At 35.8% G+C, this 22023-nt stretch overlaps 1 long non-coding RNA gene across 4 annotated transcripts in view; it reads right to left on the bottom strand.

Annotated features, from left to right (window-relative positions):
- Positions 1–6985: 6985 nt before the first annotated feature.
- The window catches only part of LOC143249908 (uncharacterized), a 75044-nt gene continuing 60006 nt past the window's right edge, over positions 6986–22023 (bottom strand). For 2 of the 4 annotated variants that reach the window (XR_013028032.1, XR_013028034.1), the window contains exon 3: positions 6986–7135. This is a non-coding gene — a long non-coding RNA (uncharacterized LOC143249908). Of the gene's footprint in view, positions 7136–10985; positions 11158–22023 lie in introns of those variants that run through there. The other 2 variants (XR_013028033.1, XR_013028030.1) reach the window with 1 other exon arrangement.

The following is a 22023-nucleotide window of genomic DNA, read 5'->3' as shown; positions in this document are numbered from 1 at the left end:
AATTGATACTTTCTCAGAAACTGTCCTTCAGTTGAATGTTGATTACAAGTTTTGGGTTCAGCTGTCTACAGTTAAGGATGGCAACCAGAAGTATGACATTCTGTGTAGGGTTATGCTTGGAATTCTTAAAATCTTCCATTCTAATGCTGACAGTAAAAGGATATTTAGTTTAGTGACTAAAAACAAAAGCCAGTTCAGACCAAACTTGAGCACCTCAGTTGTGAACAGTATTATGACACACAAGATGTGTATGCAGTCAAATGGACAATGTTGTTATAACTCCCAACCATCCAGAGACATTCTCATGAAAGCAAAGGCTGCAACAGCTGCAAAACTATTATAATAAATGTCATAAACATGATACAAACTAGTCCCACACACAAAGGCTTTTTTCTGCTTTCTGTTTGTGCATATTCAATGTTGTTTTACCAGTATGTTTGTTACTCTGAACTAAATAAAAGACATAATTTCAAAAGAATTTATCTCAAAATTTAGATATTAATTACACAAAACAGAGTCATAAATGAGCAATCTATAGCAGTAATAAATAATAATAGTTATAATAATAATATAATAATAAACAGCTTAGAGACATTGGTTAGCCGCAAATGATAAAGGGTTCTGTCAATAATCATAACGCACAGTCATTTGAAATAGTTGGCATCTCTGCATATCCATTTAAAGCATCCAGGTCAACGCTTCAGCTAAAACAAAAAACAAAAGAAACTTGATGAGGCTTAAAATGACTGAGGACAAAATTTCTAAAAGATACTTTTTGAAACATTTTAATTCCCGCCAAATTGTTTGTTTTTGTTAAAAAATGGGTTAAGCCAATTTATTTCAGGAAACGTTATATATTGTTTATAATGAAAGAAAGGCCTCATTTTAATGTTTGTTTGTTTTTTATGTTGGATTTCGCGCAAAGCTACGCGATGGCTATCTGCGCTAGCCGTCCCAAATTTAGCAGTGTAAGACTAGATGGAAGGCAGTTAGTCATCATCACCCACCGCCAACCCTTGGCCAACTCTTATTACCAACAAATGGTGGAATTGACCATAACATTATAACGCCCCCACCGCTGGAAGGGCGAGAATGTTTAGTGCGACGGGGATTCGAACCCGTGATCTTCAATCAATTGGAGTGATTAAAGGGATAAGTCGATCCGAATGAGTTTTCTTTTTATAATAAGGACCAGTTGAATGGTTAAGAGGACAAGTCAAAACTTGTCAGGTTTTATTACCATAAGGACCAGTTGGAGTGGTTAAGGGGATCAGTCTATTCTTGACAGATTTTATTACTAATAAAGACCTGTTGGAGTGGTTAAGGGGATCAGTCTATTCTTGTCAGGTTTTATTACTAATAAGGACCAGTTGGAGTGGTTAAGGGGATCAGTCTATTCTTGACAGATTTTATTACTAATGAAGCCTGTCTTGGGGTGGTTGAGGGATCAGTCCATTCTTTCAGGTTTTTATTACTAATAAGGACCAGTTGGAGTGGTTAAGGGATCAGTCTTTTCTTGTCAGGTTTTATTACTAATAAGGACCAGTTGGAGTTCTTTTGTCAGTATTTTATTACTAATAAGGACCAGTTGGAGTGGTTAAAGGGATCAGTCTTTTCTTGTCAGGTTTTATTACTAATAAAGACCAGTTGGAGTGGTTAAGGGGATTAGTCTCTTTTCTTGTGTGGTTTTATTACTAATAAAGACCTGTTGGAGTGGTTAAGGGATTAGTCTTTTCTCTTGTCAGGTTTTATTACTAATAAAGACCTGTTGGAGTGGTTAAGGGGATTGGTCTTTTCTTGTCAGGTTTTATTACTAATAAAGACCAGTTGGAGTGGTTAAGGGATCAGTCTATTCTTGACAGGTTTTATTACTAATGAAAGACCCAGTTGGGGTGGTTAAGGATCAGTCTATTCTTGTCAGGTTTTATTACTAATAAAGCACCTGTTGGAGTGTTAAGGGATCAGTCTTTTCTTGTCAGGTTTTATTACTAACAAGGACCAGTTGGAGTTCTTGTCAGGTTTATTACTAATAAGGACCTGTTGAGTGGTTAAAGGGATCAGTCTTTTCTTGTCAGGTTTTATTACTAACAAGGACCAGTTGGAGTTCTTGTCAGGTTTATTACTAATAAGGACCAGTTGGAGTGGTTAAAGGGATCAGTCTTTTCTTGTCAGGTTTTATTACTAATAATGACCTGTTGGAGTGGTTAAGGGGATTAGTCTTTTCTTGTCAGGTTTTATTACTAATAAAGACCTGTTGGAGTGGTTAAGGGGATTAGTCTTTTCTTGTCAGGTTTTATTACTAATAAAGACCTGTTGGAGTGGTTAAGGGGATCAGTCTATTCTTGTCAGGTTTTATTACTAATAAAGACCAGTTGGAGTGGTTAAGGGGATCAGTCTATTCTTGACAGATTTTATTACTAATGAAGCCCACTTGGGGTGGTTAAGGGGATCAGTCTATTCTTGTCAGGTTTTATTACTAATAAGCACCTGTTGGAGTGGTTAAGGGGATCAGTCTTTTCTTGTCAGGTTTTATTACTAATAAGGACCAGTTGGAGTTCTTGTCAGGTTTATTACTAATAAGGACCAGTTGGAGTGGTTAAAGGGATCAGTCTTTTCTTGTCAGGTTTTATTACTAATAATGACCTGTTGGAGTGGTTAAGGGGATTAGTCTTTTCTTGTCAGGTTTTATTACTAATAAAGACCTGTTGGAGTGGTTAAGGGGATTAGTCTTTTCTTGTCAGGTTTTATTACTAATAAAGACCTGTTGGAGTGGTTAAGGGGATCAGTCTTTTCTTGTCAGGTTGTATTACTAATAAAGACCTGTTGGAGTGGTTAAGGGGATCAGTCTATTCTTGTCAGGTTTTATTACTAATAAAGACCTGTTGGAGTGGTTAAGGGGATCAGTCTATTCTTGTCAGGTTGTATTACTAATAAAGACCAGTTGGAGTGGTTAAAGGGATCAGTCTATTCTTGTCAGGTTTTATTACTAATAAGGACCAGTTGGAGTGGTTAAGGGGATCAGTCTATTCTTGTCAGGTTGTATTACTAATAAAGACCTGTTGGAGTGGTTCAGGGGATCAGTCTATTCTTGTCAGGTTTTATTACTAGCCATAAGGACCAGTTGGAGTGGATTAGAGGGGATCAGTCTTTTCTTGTCAGGTTTTATTACTAATAAAGACCAGTTGGAGTGGTTTAGCTGGGATCAGTCTTTTCTTGTCAGGTTTTATTACTAATAAAGACCAGTTGGAGTGGTTAAAAGTGGATCAGTCTATCCTTGTCAAGTTTTATTACTACAGCAAAACCAGTTGGAGTGGTTAAGGGATCAGTCTTTTCTTGTCAGGTTTTATTACTAATAAGACCATTTGGAGTGGTTAAGGGGATCAGTCTTTTCTTGTCAGGTTTTATTACTAATAAGGACCAGTTGGGAGTTGTTGAAGGGATCAGTCTATTCTTGTCAGGTTTTATTACTAATAAGGACCAGTTGGAGTGGTTAAGTGGATCAGTCTCTTTCTTGTCAGGTTTATTACTAATAAGACCCAGTTGGAGTTGTTGAAGGATCAGTCTATTCTTGTCAGGTTTTATTACTAATAAGGACCAGTTGGAGTGGTTAAAGGGATCAGTCTATTCTTGTCAGCTTTTATTACTAATAAGGACCAGTTGGAGTGGTTAAAGGGATCAGTCTTTTCTTGTCAGGTTTTATTACTAATAAAGACCAGTTGGAGTGGTTAAGGGGATCAGTCTTTTCTTGTCAGGTTTTATTACTTATAAGGACCATTTGGAGTGGTTAAAAGGATCAGTCTTTTTTCTTGTCAGGGTTTATTACTAATAAGGACCAGTTGGAGTGGTTAAAGTGGAGTCAGTCTTTCTTGTCAGGTTTTATTACTAATAAGGACCAGTTGGAGTGGTTAAAGGGATCAGTCTATTCTTGTCAGGTTTTATTACTATTGGCACCTGTTGGAGTGGTTAAGGGACTCAGTCTTTTCTTGTCAGGTTTTATTACTAATAAGGACCAGTTCGGAGTTCTTGTCAGGTTTATTACTAATAAGGACCAGTTGGAGTGGTTAAAGGGATCAGTCTATTCTTGTCAGGTTTTATTACTAATAAGGACCAGTTGGAGTGGTTAAAGGGATCAGTCTTTTCTTGTCAGGTTTTATTACTAATAAAGACCAGTTGGAGTGGTTAAGGGGATCAGTCTTTTCTTGTCAGGGTTTATTACTAATAAGGACCATTTGGAGTGGTTAAGTGGATCAGTCTATTCTTGTCAGGTTTTATTACTAATAAGGACCAGTGGTTGAGTTGTTAAAGGGATCAGTCTATTCTTGTCAGGTTTTATTACCAATAAGGACCAGTTGGAGTGGTTAAAGAGGATCAGTCTCAGTTCTTGTCAGGTTTTATTACTAATAAGGACCAGTTGGGAGGTGGTTAAGGATCAGTCTTTTCTTGTCAGGTTTTATTACTAATAAAGACCAGTTGGAGTGGTTTAGTGGATCAGTCTTTTCTTGTAAAGTTTTATTACTAATAAAGACCAGTTGGAGTGGTTAAGTAGATCAGTCTATCCTTGTCAAGTTTTATTACTAATAAGGACCAGTTGGAGTGGTTAAGGGGATCAGTCTTTTCTTGTCAGGTTTTATTACTAATAAAGACCTAGTTGGAGTGGTTAAGGGGATCAGTCTTTTCTTGTAAGGTTTTATTACTAATAAAGACCAGTTGGAGTGGTTTAGTGTATCAGTCTATCCTTGTCAGGTTTTATTACTAATATGGACCTGTTGGAGTGGTTAAGGGGATCATTCGAATATTGCATGATCCATGTTTTTCACTTAACTGTACTAGTGGTCATTTCTACATAATGTCTGCAGGAGTCTGAGGAAAGGTGAAATGTGTTTGACCACTTTTATACCTACACCTCACACTAGTTCACCTATATCCGCCTAATGTGATTGTTGGATTTCCATTGGAGAAAAAGTACATTAATCTATTAATATAAGTCAATCAACAACTGGAATCCAATGGAGCTTCCGAAATGTACGGGGTATGCTGAATATATTTTGTCGGTTTTTTCTGGCTGGGATACTTGTTTATAAATGTGACTGATTTTGATTCTTGTTGGAGCAACGTTATAAATTCATTAAGAATTTGATATGAATTGTACATTTACGATAGAAATGTTCGTTATTTTGTTTTGAATAAAACAAATTTGATACTTCGTTAGAAAAATGTTATAATATATTTTTTTTTATTTGATTAAACCACAGGTAAACCAAACAGGTTGGAAATGGGCATTAATATTTTATAATAATATGTTTTGACCATCAGATTATAACGTAAGAAATTTTTTGTCAATAGGTGTCGCAGTAATTCACATTCTTTAATTTGTGGCACAAGAACCAAATGAATAGAAGAGGGGCGGCGATCGCTCTTTCTAGCTTATTTAAAGGGATCAAGGGGATTCTTATGTTGATTTTGTGATAATCGCCAGATGGTGTATGTTGTCGATCTTTTCTTTACCGTTTGCTTGCCGTCCATAACCACACTTTGTTTGTTAATGCACGTGTGTGGGGTATTTATTTATGTAAATACGAACTAGCTTTCTTTCTTTCTTTTCTCTCTCTCTCAAATAGCTTAACCTAATATAAAATCACGAGTTGGGCGAAGAGAAGTTGTTGTTGTTGTTTTGAATTAAGAACACAAAGCTACACAATGGGCTATCTGTGCTCTGCCCACCACGGGTATCGAAACCGTTTTTTAGCGTTGTAAGTCCGCAGACATACCGCTGAGCCACTGAGGAGCAGAGGGCGAAAAAAGAGTAAATATCTGAGCGCCCCGTGTTGACTCTCATGCAGAACTTCGGCTAGGGGTACAGTTAAATCTTAAACCACGTTTTCTCTCTCTATTCATGGCCAAGCGCGTTAAGGCGTGCGACTCGTAATCTGAGGGTCGCGGGTTCGCATCCCCGTCGCGCCAAACATTTACGTATATTTTATTGTTAAATTGATTTGTTTGTTTATTGTTTTCGCGCAAAGCTACACGAGGGCTAACTGCGCTAGCCGTGTCCAATTTATCAGTGTAAGACTAGATGGAAGGCAGCTAGTCATCACCATTCACCGCTAACTCTTAGGCTACTCTTTTACCAACGAATAGTAGCATGACCATCACGTTATAACGTCCCACTGCTAAATTAGGGACGGCTAACGCAGATAAGCCCTAGTGTAGCTTTGCGCGAAATTCGAAAACAAACAAACAATATCATACCAGGTTACTAGTATATACACCAACGTAATGTTCATTCATACACTTACAGGTTTTATGTTTCAAACTCTACTTACCTATCTATTATTTTTTTATTTACCTTTACACTAAGAGATTAACATAAACCTTTTTTTATTCTTCTTCTGTAAGTAGTTTTGAAGAAGGTAGTTTCTCTGTGACTGTTGCGCGGCACGTGAGTGGCTACAGGCTAGAGGTATTTAATTAAGTAGGAAATAGAAGGAAAACAAATTTACGTGGGACAAGAAATTGACATCCCACGTTGTGTGTTTTGATAACCTACCGTCCTGTAAATAAACAGCTTTCGTGTGGTTTTCATCAGAGTCAAATGCAGTAAACAACGGTGAAGACAGAAGTGAACAGAAAACCTGTTGTCTTGTGAGCTGTTTTACTAACGTAACATGCACAAACATATGTTTACCTTCATGTACTTATATGAGTGTGGCGTGCTCACTACGTGTATTTGTGTGGAACTGAATGCAAAACTGTGACATAAATAACATTCGCTTCCAGTGGATTATAACCACGCGGTAACGTGAGCGACACACTAAACCCAATAACTCTAGCCGTAATTGCACAATATTTCACAAATGTAAACCACAGAAAGGTTTGAATCCAATTTTTGTTGAACTACTCTTTCGTGGACCTTTGAAAATAAATTTGTACAAAACTGACAAAATAAAATACCTTTTAAATATCTTCATTTTTTATCCGTGTCATAACAGAAAATTACTTTTATGGCCTTCTTAGATGAATAGCTTCTTCCCTAGTGGCACAGCGGTATGTATGAGGACTCATATTGTTGGAAATCCGGTTTGGATTCACGTGGTGGGCAGAGCACAGATAGCCCATTGTATAGATTTGTCTTTAACTGTAAACAAAGAAACCATGAATATTTAGTATATGGACACTTAGGTTTATCTTTCATAGTAAATAGTGTATTTAGTGTCCATCCCATTATAGACTGTAATTTAATCGTAAATTTTACCAGAACATGTAACTAAATGGTAACTTTTATCTCTTCACTCATTAGAAGCTGTTATCTTGATAAACTAAACATGTTAGCTTACATTACTCATCAGAGCAATACATAAGTTGATTTGTTTTCATGGCATATATTGAAACTATACAACTTTCAGACTCAACTGATTTTCATATCAGTTCGCGACAGGTAAGAAGGTTTCACGTGCACGATATGAACGTGATGCTCTGAGGGATTGATTTTGAAATAATTTTATTTTACGGATGTTGAAAATAGTTAGCAGTGACAAACTGGGGGGAAGCTAGTCAACAACTCTCCAGCAACTATTGGGTTATTTAGTTAGCAGTGACAAACTGGGGGGAAGCTAGTCTCCAGCAACTATTGGGTTACTCTTTCATCAACTAATAGTTGGACTGACCGTCAAATTAACACCCTCTACGGCTTAAAGAGCGAACATCTTCGGTGATGGGGATTCAAACTCGTGACCCGCATATTGCGAGTCAGGTGTCATAATCACCAAGCCATAGCAGGCCTAATAAACCAAAGAAAAGTAAGTTAACCCTTAGCACCTCTGTACTTTAAGGCGGTAGGTGTCTTCGCAGCCCTAGCACCTTAGTTTCCATATCCCCCCCCACCATGTCTATCACCGAACATTTCAATCTCGTGTCACTTTTGAATGCCTGCAATTTGATCTAACGTATATTTCAAAATTAATTCGGATTGTTAATTTCTACAAAACCGAAATATCTCCAACCTAAAACCATGTCATAGATATTTGGACTGTAGAACTCCTTTGAAAATATTAGTAAATCAAGTACCTGATTCTATTTTCCTTAGAATAAACACGTTTGTAAACCAATATAAACAGCGAACAATGTCAGCGTAGGTTATGAACAAAGCACCTAATTACTTAGTTGGAGAGCATCTTTGCGTTTTCTGAGCACCCAAATGATGGTAATAAGAAACTATACACCATTGTTAACGCTTTTAATAGCTGGTGTAGTCGGTTAAAACGCTGTATATTTTAACCTTTGAATGTCTGGAATGTTAATATCAGGGCTTTAACTAACGAATAGTGGGAATGATCGAGACATTATAACGCCCCCACGGCTGAAATGGCGAGCACGTTTGGCACGACCAGGAGGCGAACCCGCAACCCTCAGATTACGAGTCGCACGCTTGGCCATGCCGGGCCTACATACATATTTGAAAGTTATTGTAGAATTTGCTAAACGAGAAATAAATTTCATTTGAAATTCAAAATTGATCATTGAGAAATAGCTTCATTTTAAATGAAGGAAAATACCCATTCAACTTAGAATACAAAAATATAAATATTAAGATTATTCCTGATACTTTTACACTATTCGAGTTATTCCTCGCATTTTCAGAAATACGGTATTTTGTAGATTATATAAATGGACGTGAATTAAAGTCTGAGTTGTTCAAAATTTAAACAAAATAAACAACAATTTATCAGATGACGTAATATAAGATCATTTCCACCCATATGTAAATAAAAGCAGTAAAAAAAATTAACATACAAGTCACTATAGTCAAACTCTAGGCTGGCTAATATAAATGCTGCTGCTAAGTATTGTCTCTGAATTAAAAATAATTGAGACTCAGTTTGGTGATAGAAATGTAGCTGTGCTGATTAATGACCATTGGGACAAATGTCAAGTATTTTGACCTGATTGATTTATTCAAGAGATGACTGAGAAGGGTATTAAGGCAGTAAATGAAATGGTCTCGGTATGGTCAAGCATGTTAAGGCGTGCGTCTCGTAATCTGAGGGTCGCGGTTTCGAATCCCGGTCGCACCAAACATGTTCGCCCTCCCAGCCATGGGAGCGTTATAATGTGACGGTCAATCCCACTATTCGTTGGTAAAAGAGTAACTCAAGAATTAGTCAGTAAAGGTACTATTTGGAACTTTAATTGTGGACTTTTTGTGATTACCATACTCGCAACAAACAAATGAAAAATAATGGGTAGCGCTTTAAATATACTTAATGAGGTTACTGAAATATTTGGTTGGCTTTTAGACTGTTTCATACATTAATTTTTAAAGATATTTTCTGTCGAGTGGAGGTAAAAAAATTACATTTATCTATTTATTTTTATTTCTCTGCCTTGTGATTTATGATCTTTATGTTGTAGTCATTCTATCAATGTGTTTATTGCCAAAACTTGAAGTAATTCCAAATTAATTTAAATTTCAATCTAAATAAACTTTCTAGTATATCTATTTAACTTTGTTTCTATTGCTTAATTCATTAAAATTAGGCTTTGAGAATCAAACGTAAATAAAATAAACTACACTTCAAATGTTCTTGTTAGAAATTACTTCTTCTTGACTTGGGGCTCAGAAACGATCTGATTTAGGATATATCTGTACGGGAATGAACACAAATACTTTGTGACAGAACATTATTTTTACCATTTCCTATGTTAAGTGTGTCTTCCCGAAAACCAAATGAGTTCATAAATCACTCTTTTCAGTGAGACAAACAGTTTAACAGGAAATGTCAGCTTAGAAGACAAATCTGGGTTGTCGAGGTTGCAAAATATCTACACGGTTGGTTGTATTTCAAACTTATCTACTGACAGCTGGTTAAAGAAAAGTGAAACATCAGAATATTTGGTTGTATACTCTAATGCGACTAAGAAAGTAGTTCATTGGATAATAAAAATGTTACTTTTTTATTTCGATTTTCTGTGTATCTGTTCGTGTGTCTTTTTTCATTTGTTTTCTACCATAGGTGTCTTTAGTTCGGTTACATTGCACATGGTTATAACCAATACTGGTTCTATCGGGGTGACATTGATACAATAGTGTTTCTTTAAAGATAATATTTTTCCAATAAGCATTTTAAATTATCGTATCACTGACATTTATAGCTAATATCGGAAGCTAGTTTTGAAATTAATACTGCATTTTTTCTTAGTTAGTTTGTTTGTTTTTTAATTTCGCGCAAAGCTACTTCAGGCTATCTGCTTACAGTCTCTAATTTAGCAGTGTAAGGCTAAAGGGAAGCTAGTCATCACCACACCCAATTCTTGGGCTACTCTTAGACCAACGAACAGTGGGATTGACTGTCACATTATAACATTCTCGTCCTTTCAACCGTGGGAGCGTTATAATGTGACGGTCAGTCCCACTATTCGTTGGTAAAAAAGCAGCCCTAGAGTTGGAGGTGGGTGGTGATAATTAGCTGTCTTTCCTCTGGTCTTACACTACTAAATTAGGGACGGCTAGCGCAGATAGCCCTTGTGTAGCTTTGCGCGAAATTCAAACAAATTTTACCTTCGTAAATGAATTCTATTGTCATAGGTTCTTATATCAATGCAGAAATATATATTTTACACTGTCGTTTGTGTTATCTATATTCATATATGAGAGCTTTTCAATTTTATACATAAATTTACAGAAAATACAAAGTTTCAAAAACCAGTTTTTTCTAACGTTTTCGCTTCCACACAGCATATTGTCGTTTTCTGATTTCAAAAGTTTAATAATCGCAATTAGAAAGCAATAAATTTCAAACCTAGGAAGTTTGTGTCTAGACCTTATTACAAATACATGTGATGCTAAGAGACTGAAGACTAAGCCAAGTCAACTATTTACTAAACGTAAGAGTGTTCAGTTCTTTATATGCCTTAATTAAAGAACCATATTTTAAGCGATATAAAAACCGCATTTACAATCGCTCACCTCGATCTTTATTGGTTGAATTATCTGGAAAATATTGTTTTTATTAATAATACATGTTTTTGCGTTACTTGAAACAATTGTCGATCTGTCAATTTTTAAACTGTTTCTTCGTATTCTTGGTAATTAATTGTTCTGCATTTTATATATATGTATACGATTACACCTGCCTCCAGATCTCACTTCCACTCTGATAACTATAGGGGAGAAATATTAACCATAACTTTATTAATTATTTCAGATATATATAGTATACACAACTGTATTTTTAAATTTTAAATTCGAAATTCATCTATAAACTCAAAAGTCATTTCAGAGTATATTAAGTAAACTCTTTCAAGAAAAGAGCAACAACTGGCGTAATAGTTTTGTAGTGCAATAGGTATAATCAAATCAACAACTGACGTAATAGTTTTGTAGTGCAATAGGTATAATCTAATCAACAACTGACGCAATAATTTTCTAGTGCAATAGGTATAATCAAACCAATAACTGACGTAATAGTTTTGTAGTGCAATAGGTATAATCAAATCAACAACTGACGTAATAGCTTTGTAGTGCAATAGGTATAATCTAATCAACAACTGACGCAATAATTTTCTAGTGCAATAGGTATAATCAAATCAATAACTGACGTAATAGTTTTGTAGTGCAATAGGTATAATCAAATCAACAACTGACGTAATAGTTTTGTAGTACAATAGGTATAATCAAATCAATAACTGACGTAATAGTTTTGTAGTGCAATAGGTATAATCAAATCAACAACTGATGCAATAGTTTTGTAGTGCAGTAGGTATAATCAAATCAATAACTGACGTAATAGTTTTCTAGTGCAATAGGTATGATCAAATCAATAACTGACGCAGTAGTTTTGTCGTGTAATAGATATAATCAAATGAATAACTGACCTAATAGTTTTCTAGTGCAATAGGTATAATCAAATCAATAACTGACGCAGTAGTTTTGTCGTGTAATAGGTATAATCAAATCAAAAACTGACAAGTATTTTTACTGACAAAATTAGTTTACAGTGCAATAGGTATGATCTAATAAAAAAATGAAGCAATAATTTTCTAGTACAATAGGTATAATAAAAATTTTCTTCCCTACATAATTATTCTGTCAAACTGAAGAAAAGTGAAATCTCAGAAGGTGTTTCACAAGGTGTCAGTAAATCAATGACATCAGTACGTATGTGAACTTGTTAGTTTTCTATTAGACAGATATAATCTAATAGCTGAAAGGATATGGAAACGTAATAATGTTTTGTGATGACGAGAAACCAGCTTGAAGTAATAATGTATCTCAAGACGGTCAGTATGGGTGTTAAACCTTTATTTTAATAAAAGTGATAATACCCATAGCAGCTGTCTTGAGATACGTAGCAATGTTTACTTTCCAAAGCTATTTAGCAGTTAGTAACTTAACAAATCTCATTTGTCAATACCTTTTAGGCAGTTTTAACGTAGCAAAGCTGAATTTCTACGATATTCAGGAGAACCTAACGTAGCAGTATAATATATAATATAATACCAGTGATATATAAGGCTATTTAGGATGTAATAACAACACTATCTGTATTTTTCAAGACATTTTAGGAGAAGTATATTAACTCTGCTAATTTCTCGAGCATGTTTTGGAGACAAAAACGTAACAAACGTAATTTTAGAAATAGTAAAGTAGCAATCCTCGTTGTTTAGGGCTAATGATGAGAAAATAACATAAAGATTCTCACTTCCTAAAACTATGGTGGATATAACCTACAAGTCCTCAGTATCTAAGGCTACTTATGTTTCATTTATATTATTCGATTGACATAAAATTACTTAAACTATACAAGTTAATAATATCAAGATCTGCGCCAATAATTCCAAAACGTAACATGAAATGTTTACAGATAAAAGCTACCTGTTTCTAAGTTTAGAAAATGACACTTTTTGAAATAATTACAAATAGCATGAAAATGAATCATCTTTCAACCAATGTATACTCTGTAAAAATTTTATGACGAACAGAATACAAACCGTTTTAACAGTCAGAAGTTTTATACCAACTATTAATAATTGAAAATAGTTTTGTTTTGAATTTCGCGCAAAGCTACACGAGGGCTATCTGTGCTAGCCGTCCATAATTTAGCAGTGTAAGACTAGAAGGAAGGAAGCTAGTCATCAATATCCACCGCCAACTCTTGGGCTACTCTCTTACCAACGAATAGTGGAATTGACCATCACATTAGAACGCCCCCACGGCTGAAAGGGCGAGCATGTTTGGTGTGAAGGAGATTCGAACCCGCGACCCTCGAATTACAAGTCGAGTGCCTTAACCATCTGGCCATGCCGGATCACTTACAACAAAAATCTGGGATTACATTTCACGCGTAGGACAAAGTGCAAACAGTCCACCCTGTAGCCTTGCGCTGAAACAAACAAATAAAATTATTTGTTATTTGGAAGTCCCTGCTTCGTATAAAGTGGATTAAGAGACTTAAACTCATGACTTATGAACACGTCAATAACATTGTTTAGTTATTATCTTTTAAAACAAAAACTGGATAAGTATCACAAATTAGATTTTCATTGTAACAAACTTTTCATTTTAAATAACTGTTTGTCAATTTTGAAACCTGTTTGAAGTGATGCAGTTTTACAAAAAAAAGTGTTAAAAGAAAATCTAAACGCAACATTATGTTTCATTGGTTTTGCACAAAATCTGCAAAAGCAAATTGTCTTTCCAAGTGCACATACTCTTAGTAAAAGTGGAATTAGGGTTTGTTTTGACTTGTTTGTAGTTTAACACAAAGCTAAACAATGGCGTACGTATGTAGTCTGCGGACTACAGCTGTATCACTGAGAGGGTGCCCTGCTGGTACAGCTGTAATTCTTCGGATTTACAACGCTAAAATTAAGGGTTCGCTTCCGTTCCGTGGACTCAGCGGATAGCCCAACGTGGCTGTGCTGTAAAAAAACACACACATGCACACACACATCAGTGAGAGGCATGGAGTTAGGGAAAACTAAGGGTTAGTTTGCTTTGTTTTGTTGCTGTTTTTTAATTCGCGCAAAGCTACACAACGGCTATCTACTCTAGTTGTCCTTAATTCAGCAGTGTAAAACTAGAGAGAGGGCAGCTAGTCATCATCACTAATCGCTAACTCTTGGACTACTCTTTTACCAACGAATGTTGGGATTGATCGTCACATTATAACACACCCACGGCTGAAAGGGCGAACATGTATGGTGTGACAGTAATTCGAACCCGCAATCCTCAGATTAGGAGTCGAGCGTCTTACCCATCTGGCCTGCAAGAGTAGGAGTTAAAAAGCAACATAAAAGCCATGTTCAGTCAAAAGAGAAACTTTTCAAGTAATATCCATGAAGAGGTAATTGCTCAAAATATTAGTGTTTTATAATTTGTTTATCGAAATGATTTACTGACCTTGTTCACAGTAAACCAATCATGTTGCTGATTTACTGACCTTGTTCACAATAAACCAATCATGTTGCTGATTTACTGACCTTGTTCACAGTAAACCAATCATGTTGCTGATTTACTGACTTTGTTCACAATAAACCAATCATGTTGCTGATTTACTGATCTTGTTCACAATAAACAAATCATGTTGCTGATTTACTGACCTTGTTCACAATAAACCAATCATGTTGCTGATTTACTGACCTTGTTCACAGTAAACCAATCATGTTGCTGATTTACTGACTTTGTTCACAATAAACCAATCATGTTGCTGATTTACTGATCTTGTTCACAATAAACCAATCATGTTGCTGATTTACTGACCTTGTTCACAATAAACCAATCATGTTGCGTTTGAGACTAAAAAACAAACACTTCATACGAACATTTATATCGTGCTCTTTTTTTTGCGGCCGGGTGGCTAAATCGCTCGACTCATAATCTGAGGGTCGCGGGTTCGAATTCCCGTCACATCAAACATAATCTCCCTTTCAGCCGTGGGAGTGTTATAATGTGACGGGCAATCCTATTCCTTGGTGAAAGAGTAGCCCAAGAGTTGGCGGTAGGTGGTGATGACTAATGCAGATAGTTCTCGTGTAGCTTTGCGCGAAATTCAAATAAAGAAACAAAGTGTGTTTTTTTATAATCGTGCAATGTCATGAACAATAATGGATATAATACACGTGATAATTATTCCTTTCATATATCTGTTAATGGAGCTATCATGACGATAATCTAACCTTGTATTTTCATAACTCTCCTGAAGATCACATACACTGTTTTTAGGGTTTGTTTAGGCGAATAATGACAATAAATTTATAGATGGCGCTAAAGATACAGACCGGCATTAATAAGTTAAAGTCCCTGTTAATTTTATGTATGTAGTTGGGTTGTTTCTTTTTATATTAATTTTTCATATCGTTTGTTTGTTTATTTCAGCGTAAAGCGAGATAATGGCCTAGCTACCCTGTTACCACTGCGGTGATCCATTCTTGGATCTCAGCTCTACGAGTTCTAAGTTTATCTCTCAAACCCCAGAAGCTATTGTTTAGATACAGAGAATAGTAATGTTCAAGAGGTTCTGTAAATGTTGTCCTAGGCTTAGCAAAATAAAAGAAAATACATAAAGAGAGAAACAAAGAAAAACGCAACCCGTTATCTAAGAATGGTAAATTTCCCTCTTGATTTCCTATGAGAAAACATTTCATGAAAACACTAATGATTACCCTAAAATAGCACTAAATACAGGGCATTATAGGGGCTGGTAAGGGTAGGTTATCAGTTTAGCTGTGTTAAACATATGTTGTCGGTGTTTGTTACACTTGGGCTGTAGAATGTACATTTATATAGACACGTGTAAGGCGTGGACATGAAATAGTGTAATTATTTTTAAATGTACGTAATATACTTCCAGTGGCAGCGTCCATTAAAACCTGAGCCCACGTTTTGTTACAACAAGTTTTTTTTTTTAATTGTACTACTGTATCCTAGAAAGAAATAAGTATTTTAAGAGAAGGCACGCGAGGTCACGTGACCGAAATCACTAACTCCACCAGCTAATCACAGAAATACTAAAGTCACATAAGTAGATTTAAAATAGTGTTTCTTATATTCTTTTATATCTTGCAGTATATTGCAAATACATCTGGATAAAACAATCTGTATTTTGTTTTATTTTCTTTCTAGTACATGTAGCTAAACAAAAGTTGAATTTCAAAAGTATGTGAAACTTTAATGATGTGCATTTCTTTAAATAATGACACCTGTCTTTAATATTCGTAGATGGATGCAATCTAAATGTCTGACATGGAATTTGAAAAGTGCCTTCACTAATTTCCTGTTTTTATAAGAAGATTACATTTTACTACAAATACGGCCCACTTCCACAGCTTCGCATTCTGCACATCGGATAAAGTAAACACAATCCACCTGATTTAGTGTGATTTATGTGCACATTGCCTTGCGACTTTTGGCCACGAAACGACGTTTCTCCTTGGAGCTCTGCCAGTTCACATCAGCCAATACTAATTAAAGAAAAACGTTCGAAAGGGAAAAACATTCAAATATTTTAAATCTGGCACGTTCAGCACGGTTTTTTTTTTTTTTTAACAGCCCAAGTTGCGTTTCAAGTCCAATCGTTTTATTAGCGTTTAAAATAAGGAGGGTTCCGCAAATAGCAACATATGTTAAAATAAATTCTGTATATCGATTGAAATGTTCAATATTTACAAGCAGTTTTCGTATAACCTAATGAGACCTAGTATGCAAAAATTAATTTTGAGACCATAGCATCACAAAAGGAAGCTTGTTTGTTTGTTTTTGAATTTCGCGCAAAGCTACACGAGGTTTATCGGCGCTAGCCGTAACTACTTTTGCAGTGTAAGACTAGAGAGAAGACAGCTAGTCATCACCATCCACCGCCAACTCTTGGGCTACTCATTTACTAACGTATAGTTGGATTGACCTCACATTATAACGCCCCCACGGCTGAAAGGGCGAGCATGTTTGGTGCGACAGGGATTCGAACCCGGGATCCTTAGATTACGAATCGAACGCCTTAACCCACCTAGCCAGACTGTGGTGTTTGAAGATGCTGCTTACCATTGTATTCATGATCAAATAAAGCAAATGGTGTTAATTGTAACTGAAGAAATGACGTTGAAAGTGGAGAGAGAAGAATATTGAGAAGGACAAACGACCTGAGAGGTCAAAATAGAATTATATTAGAAGAAAGCAAGAGTATGATATTGATTCTGGAAAAGATGGGAACGAAGAAACCTCTTAAAACCATTACTGTTATGTACAGCTGTATCGTTTTTCATACTTCATGGATTTAAAATATGTAAAAAAAGATTTCGAATATTAGAGTCAATTAGTTTATTTCTACCAGTCAGCGCTTTCTGAAACATAATATTCGAAAATCTGGTGTGACGCCGTGGGTCTTAAGAATTCTGTTGTTCCACACTGTTTCTACCTACACAAGTAGACTTCATCTATGTTGATCGGTTTATTTATATTTTTGTATGTATGTGAGTAAGATGAAATGTTTATTAGAAATTTAAATGTTTTAAACAGTTATTCGATTTTTAAGAACCATTTAGGACTGTAGTTTTTGTTTGCTTGTTGAATTTCGCACGAAGCTACTAAAATTATATCTGCGCTAGCCGTCCTTAATTTAGAAGTGATATATTAGAAGGAAGGCAGTTTTTCACATCACCTACCATCAAATCTTGGACTATTTTTACCACCATGTATAGCAATCTCACTTCTAAAAGAATTAGTATGTTCAATAATGATTTCGATTGCACGAGCTCCAAATTACGTGTCACGTGTCCCAACCACCTACTTTTTTCTAATAATTGTCTAACCAACTGTTTCACCTTTGTCTTTTCGCATTTTCAAACACACACATATAATATGTATGTTTATTACTTTCTACTGTTATTGGAAATGTCATAAAGTACTAAATAAATACCGAAGTTTTCTTTGTTTGTAAAAATAACCTTCGTGGATAATTGGATTCATTTTATGTCCGAGGTATTTAAAATTTAAATGACAACCCTGTACAAACACAGTATATTTCTGTCAATAAATCACGTGCCAGTGTGCAGTGGTTTTTCAAATGGTTACTTCTCTTTCCTCCACGACTTAGGCACAGCATGGCCACGTGGGTTAAGGCGTTCGACACGTAATCTGAGGGTCGCGGGTTCGAATCCACATTGCACCAAACATGCTCGCCCTTTCAGCCGTGGGGGCGTTATAATGTGATGGTCAATCTCACTATTCGTTGGTAAAAGAGTAGCCCAAGAGTTGGCGATGGGTGGTGATAACTAGCTGCCTTTCCTCTTGTCTTACACTGCTAAATTAGGGACGGCTAACGCAGATAGCCCTTGAGTAGCTTTGCGCGAAATTCAAAAATAAACAAACAAACAATCCTCCACGGCAAGACTATACCTTTTCTCGTTTCCTGTAATTCACAGTGATCAATCAACCACTGTAGGCCACTCACTATGCCATATTTTTGTTTCACTGTGTAACAATATGAGGTACCTGTCCTATGTTCGGATTATGAACTGAGGTGTATGTTATGATAAATAATACATAAATCATAACATCTATTTAAAACACAACATAACATTAAAGTATTCATTATTATCTCACCAAGCATTCTGTTTAAGTTATAAGAACTCATCTTGTATATACTTAAAACAATATGTGATAGTCAGCTAGACTTTGAAGGAAGAGGTAGCGATAAAGATAGTTGCGGTAGGTGTGCTTTCTGTTATCCGCTTTTAACACTCAACTCTTAATGTCCTTTCACAATGTTTCATATAGTCAGTCAAAGTTGAAAGGTCACGTGTCAAAGTAGGAAGTGGGTATAACTGAAGAAACGGATCTTCGTACCAGACTTATTATGAAGTAATACGTCAGACCAGTGTGTGAATTGTCTGCCACTTATTCATTCCACTCTCTCAATGTTATCTCACTCTCTGAGATATACAATACGTTTATATGCCTTCCACACCCTGTGTGTACGTTGTGAACATAAAATTTAATACATGTTTCCATAAGGACGTGACGCTAGCTACGAACGTAGTTAACGTTAACTTACGTCGAAAAACAATATACATTCAGTACAATAGCTGTATCAGGATGGGTGGGAGGATAGGTTTGTAAACCATCCATTAACATGTTCATTTCATTAAACTATCGTCTCAAAAAATTTGGTTAAGTTTAGCCTAGCGGTTAAGAAATAGTTAAATAAGGGATAAACAGACTTACATCGATTTTTGTGATTTATATATATAGATCATAAATAAAAATAATCGCATAACCAGTTAAATATTTTATGATTCGTTGGTAAAAGGATAGCTCAAAAGTTAGCGGTCGTTGGTAATGACTATATGTCTTCCTTGTAGTCTTACACTGCTAAATTAGGGACGTCTAGCGCGGATAGCCCTCGAGTATTTTTGTGCAAAATTCAAAATTCAAAAACAAACAAACAATTTATTATTTTAACTTACAGAAGAACGCAGAATGTCTTGTTGCTTTACGTGATGAAACGCGAAACCAACCAACTTACAGAAGATTCTAGAACCGGAGAATAAGAAAGGACACTAACACTTTTACTGATTTTGGTAACCTTCCTGAAGATTGGTGGTTTCAGGACAACATTGTTTTGACCATTAAAAGTCAAATATCACGAGAAGTTTCTGGTGTTAAAATCTAAATTGTTTTGATAGGCCGTTTATTATATTAATATTATCTGTTAGCTGGTTGGTTCTTCAACTAATTAACACTGGCGAAATTTTTTTTTCAAATACCTAAGTATTGTTTACCTCGGAACTGGGTCAACTGATAAACCTATTTTATTCTATCTTATGTCCATAAGAAAGCCTCCATCCCGGTCACGCCAAACATGCTCGCCCTCCCAGCCGTGGGGGTGTATAATGTGACGGTCAATCCCATTATTCGTTGGTAAAGAGTAGCCCAAGAGTTGGCGGTGGGTGGTGATGACTAGCTGCCTTCCCTCTAGTCTTACACTGCTAAATTAGGGACGGCTAGCACAGATAGCCCTCGAGTAGCTTTGTGCGAAATTCAAAAACAAACAAACAAATAGAAAGCCTCAAATACCTTTTACACAGGAAGCACACAGTTTGTACAAACTGGAATTAAAATGATAAAAAAAATATACAGTACTTAGAAATTGCAAGTATTTCAGTCCATATTTACAAACAGAAACTACTCATGAAAGTCTTTACGTACCAAAAGAAACCCCTTGTAAGGACAGAAACTACCTGTATACGTCGTTAAGATAAATAGAATCTTCATCTGAAGAACTTGATAAAAATATACTTCAAAGTCATAGTTCTTAAATATCCCGTAGATGTGTTCGCTGTTATACTGAACAAATTATCTAGTTCTTGATGATATGAAGTTACTAATTTAGCATCAACACTTTGGTCCTATGTAAACTAAGCAAGTTGGTCAAACTAAGGGTCAAACGGTCAGTTGAAATTTGCTATTGTAAGCGTTAGAAGCTAATATATTTCAAATCCATATAAAACCACCAAATACAGGTATTTGCACATATACATTTATAGCTTATAATGGAGACACTTAACATGTTTCGATATTTTTCATTGATTTCTAAAGTCTGAGGTGAAACTCACTCCAAAACAATAGTCCTTGTATGTATCTACTTTTATTTAGGGTCCGGCATAGCTAGGTGGGTTAAGGTGTTTGACTCGTAACCTGAGGGTCGGGGATTCGAATCCCCGTCTCACCCAACATCCTCGCCCTTTCAGCCGTGGGAACATTATAATGTTACAGTCAATCCCACTATTCGTTGGTCAAAGACTACCCCAAGAATTGGCGATAGGTGGTGATGACCAGCTGCCTTCCCTCTTGCCTTACGCTTCTAAATTAGGGACAGATAGTCCTCGAGTAGCTTTGCGCGAAATTCAAAAACAAACTTTTATTTAGGCTTAACAAAGTTGAGTGTGGGTGTGTGCAACAAAAAAATATTTATTTCACTCAGTATAGCTGTGTAAAATTACGGAGTCGTTTAACAAAGCTACTGTAAGAAAGCAAATTTTGTAGTTAATGCTAACATCAGTAGCACAAAGTGCCTCTTTTGGACTGTCACTAGTTAACCAGTTGTTATGTATAATGAAATCCGTGGGTAACACAAAATCCCTGTTTTGGACTGTCACTAGTTAACCAGTGATTATGTATAATGAAATCCGTGGGTAACACAAAATGCCTCTTTTGGAGTGTCATTAGTTAACCAGTTGTTATGTATAATGAAATCCGTGGGTAACACAAAATCCCTGTTTTGGACTGTCACTAGTTAACCAGTGATTATGTATAATGAAATCCGTGAGTAACACAAAATGCCTGTTTTGGAGTGTCATTAGTTAACCAGTGATTATGTATAATGAAATCCGTGGGTAACACAAAATGCATCTTTTGGAGTGTCATTAGTTAACCAGTGATTATGTATAATGAAATCCGTGGGTAACACAAAATGCCACTTTTGGAGTGTCATTAGTTAACCAGTTGTTATGTATAATAAAATCCGTGGGTAACACAAAATGCCCCTTTTGGAGTGTCATTAGTTGACCAGTTGTTATGTATAATGAAATCCGTGGGTAACACAAAATGCTCCTTTAGGAGTGTCATTAGTTAACCAGTGGTTATGTATAATGAAATCCGTGGGTAACACAAAATGCCCCTTTTGAAGTGTCATTAGTTAACCAGTTGTTGTGTATAATGAAATCCGTGGGTAACACAATATGCCTCTTTTGGAGTGTCATTAGTTAACCAGTTGTTGTGTATAATGAAATCCGTGGGTAACACAAAATGCCCCTTTTGGAGTTTCATTAGTTAACCAGTGGTTATGTATAATGAAATCCGTGGGTAACACAAAATGCCCCTTTTGAAGTGTCATTAGTTAACCAGTTGTTATGTATAATGAAATCCGTGGGTAACACAATATGCCTCTTTTGGAGTGTCATTAGTTAACCAGTTGTTGTGTATAATGAAATCCGTGGGTAACACAAAATGCCCCTTTTGGAGTGTCATTA

The sequence above is a fragment of the Tachypleus tridentatus genome, chromosome 4, assembly GCF_004210375.1.
Source record: "Tachypleus tridentatus isolate NWPU-2018 chromosome 4, ASM421037v1, whole genome shotgun sequence".
NCBI lineage: Eukaryota > Metazoa > Arthropoda > Merostomata > Xiphosura > Limulidae > Tachypleus > Tachypleus tridentatus.
Note: the sequence above shows the minus strand (reverse complement) of the source record. Positions and strands in the feature narration are given on the sequence as shown.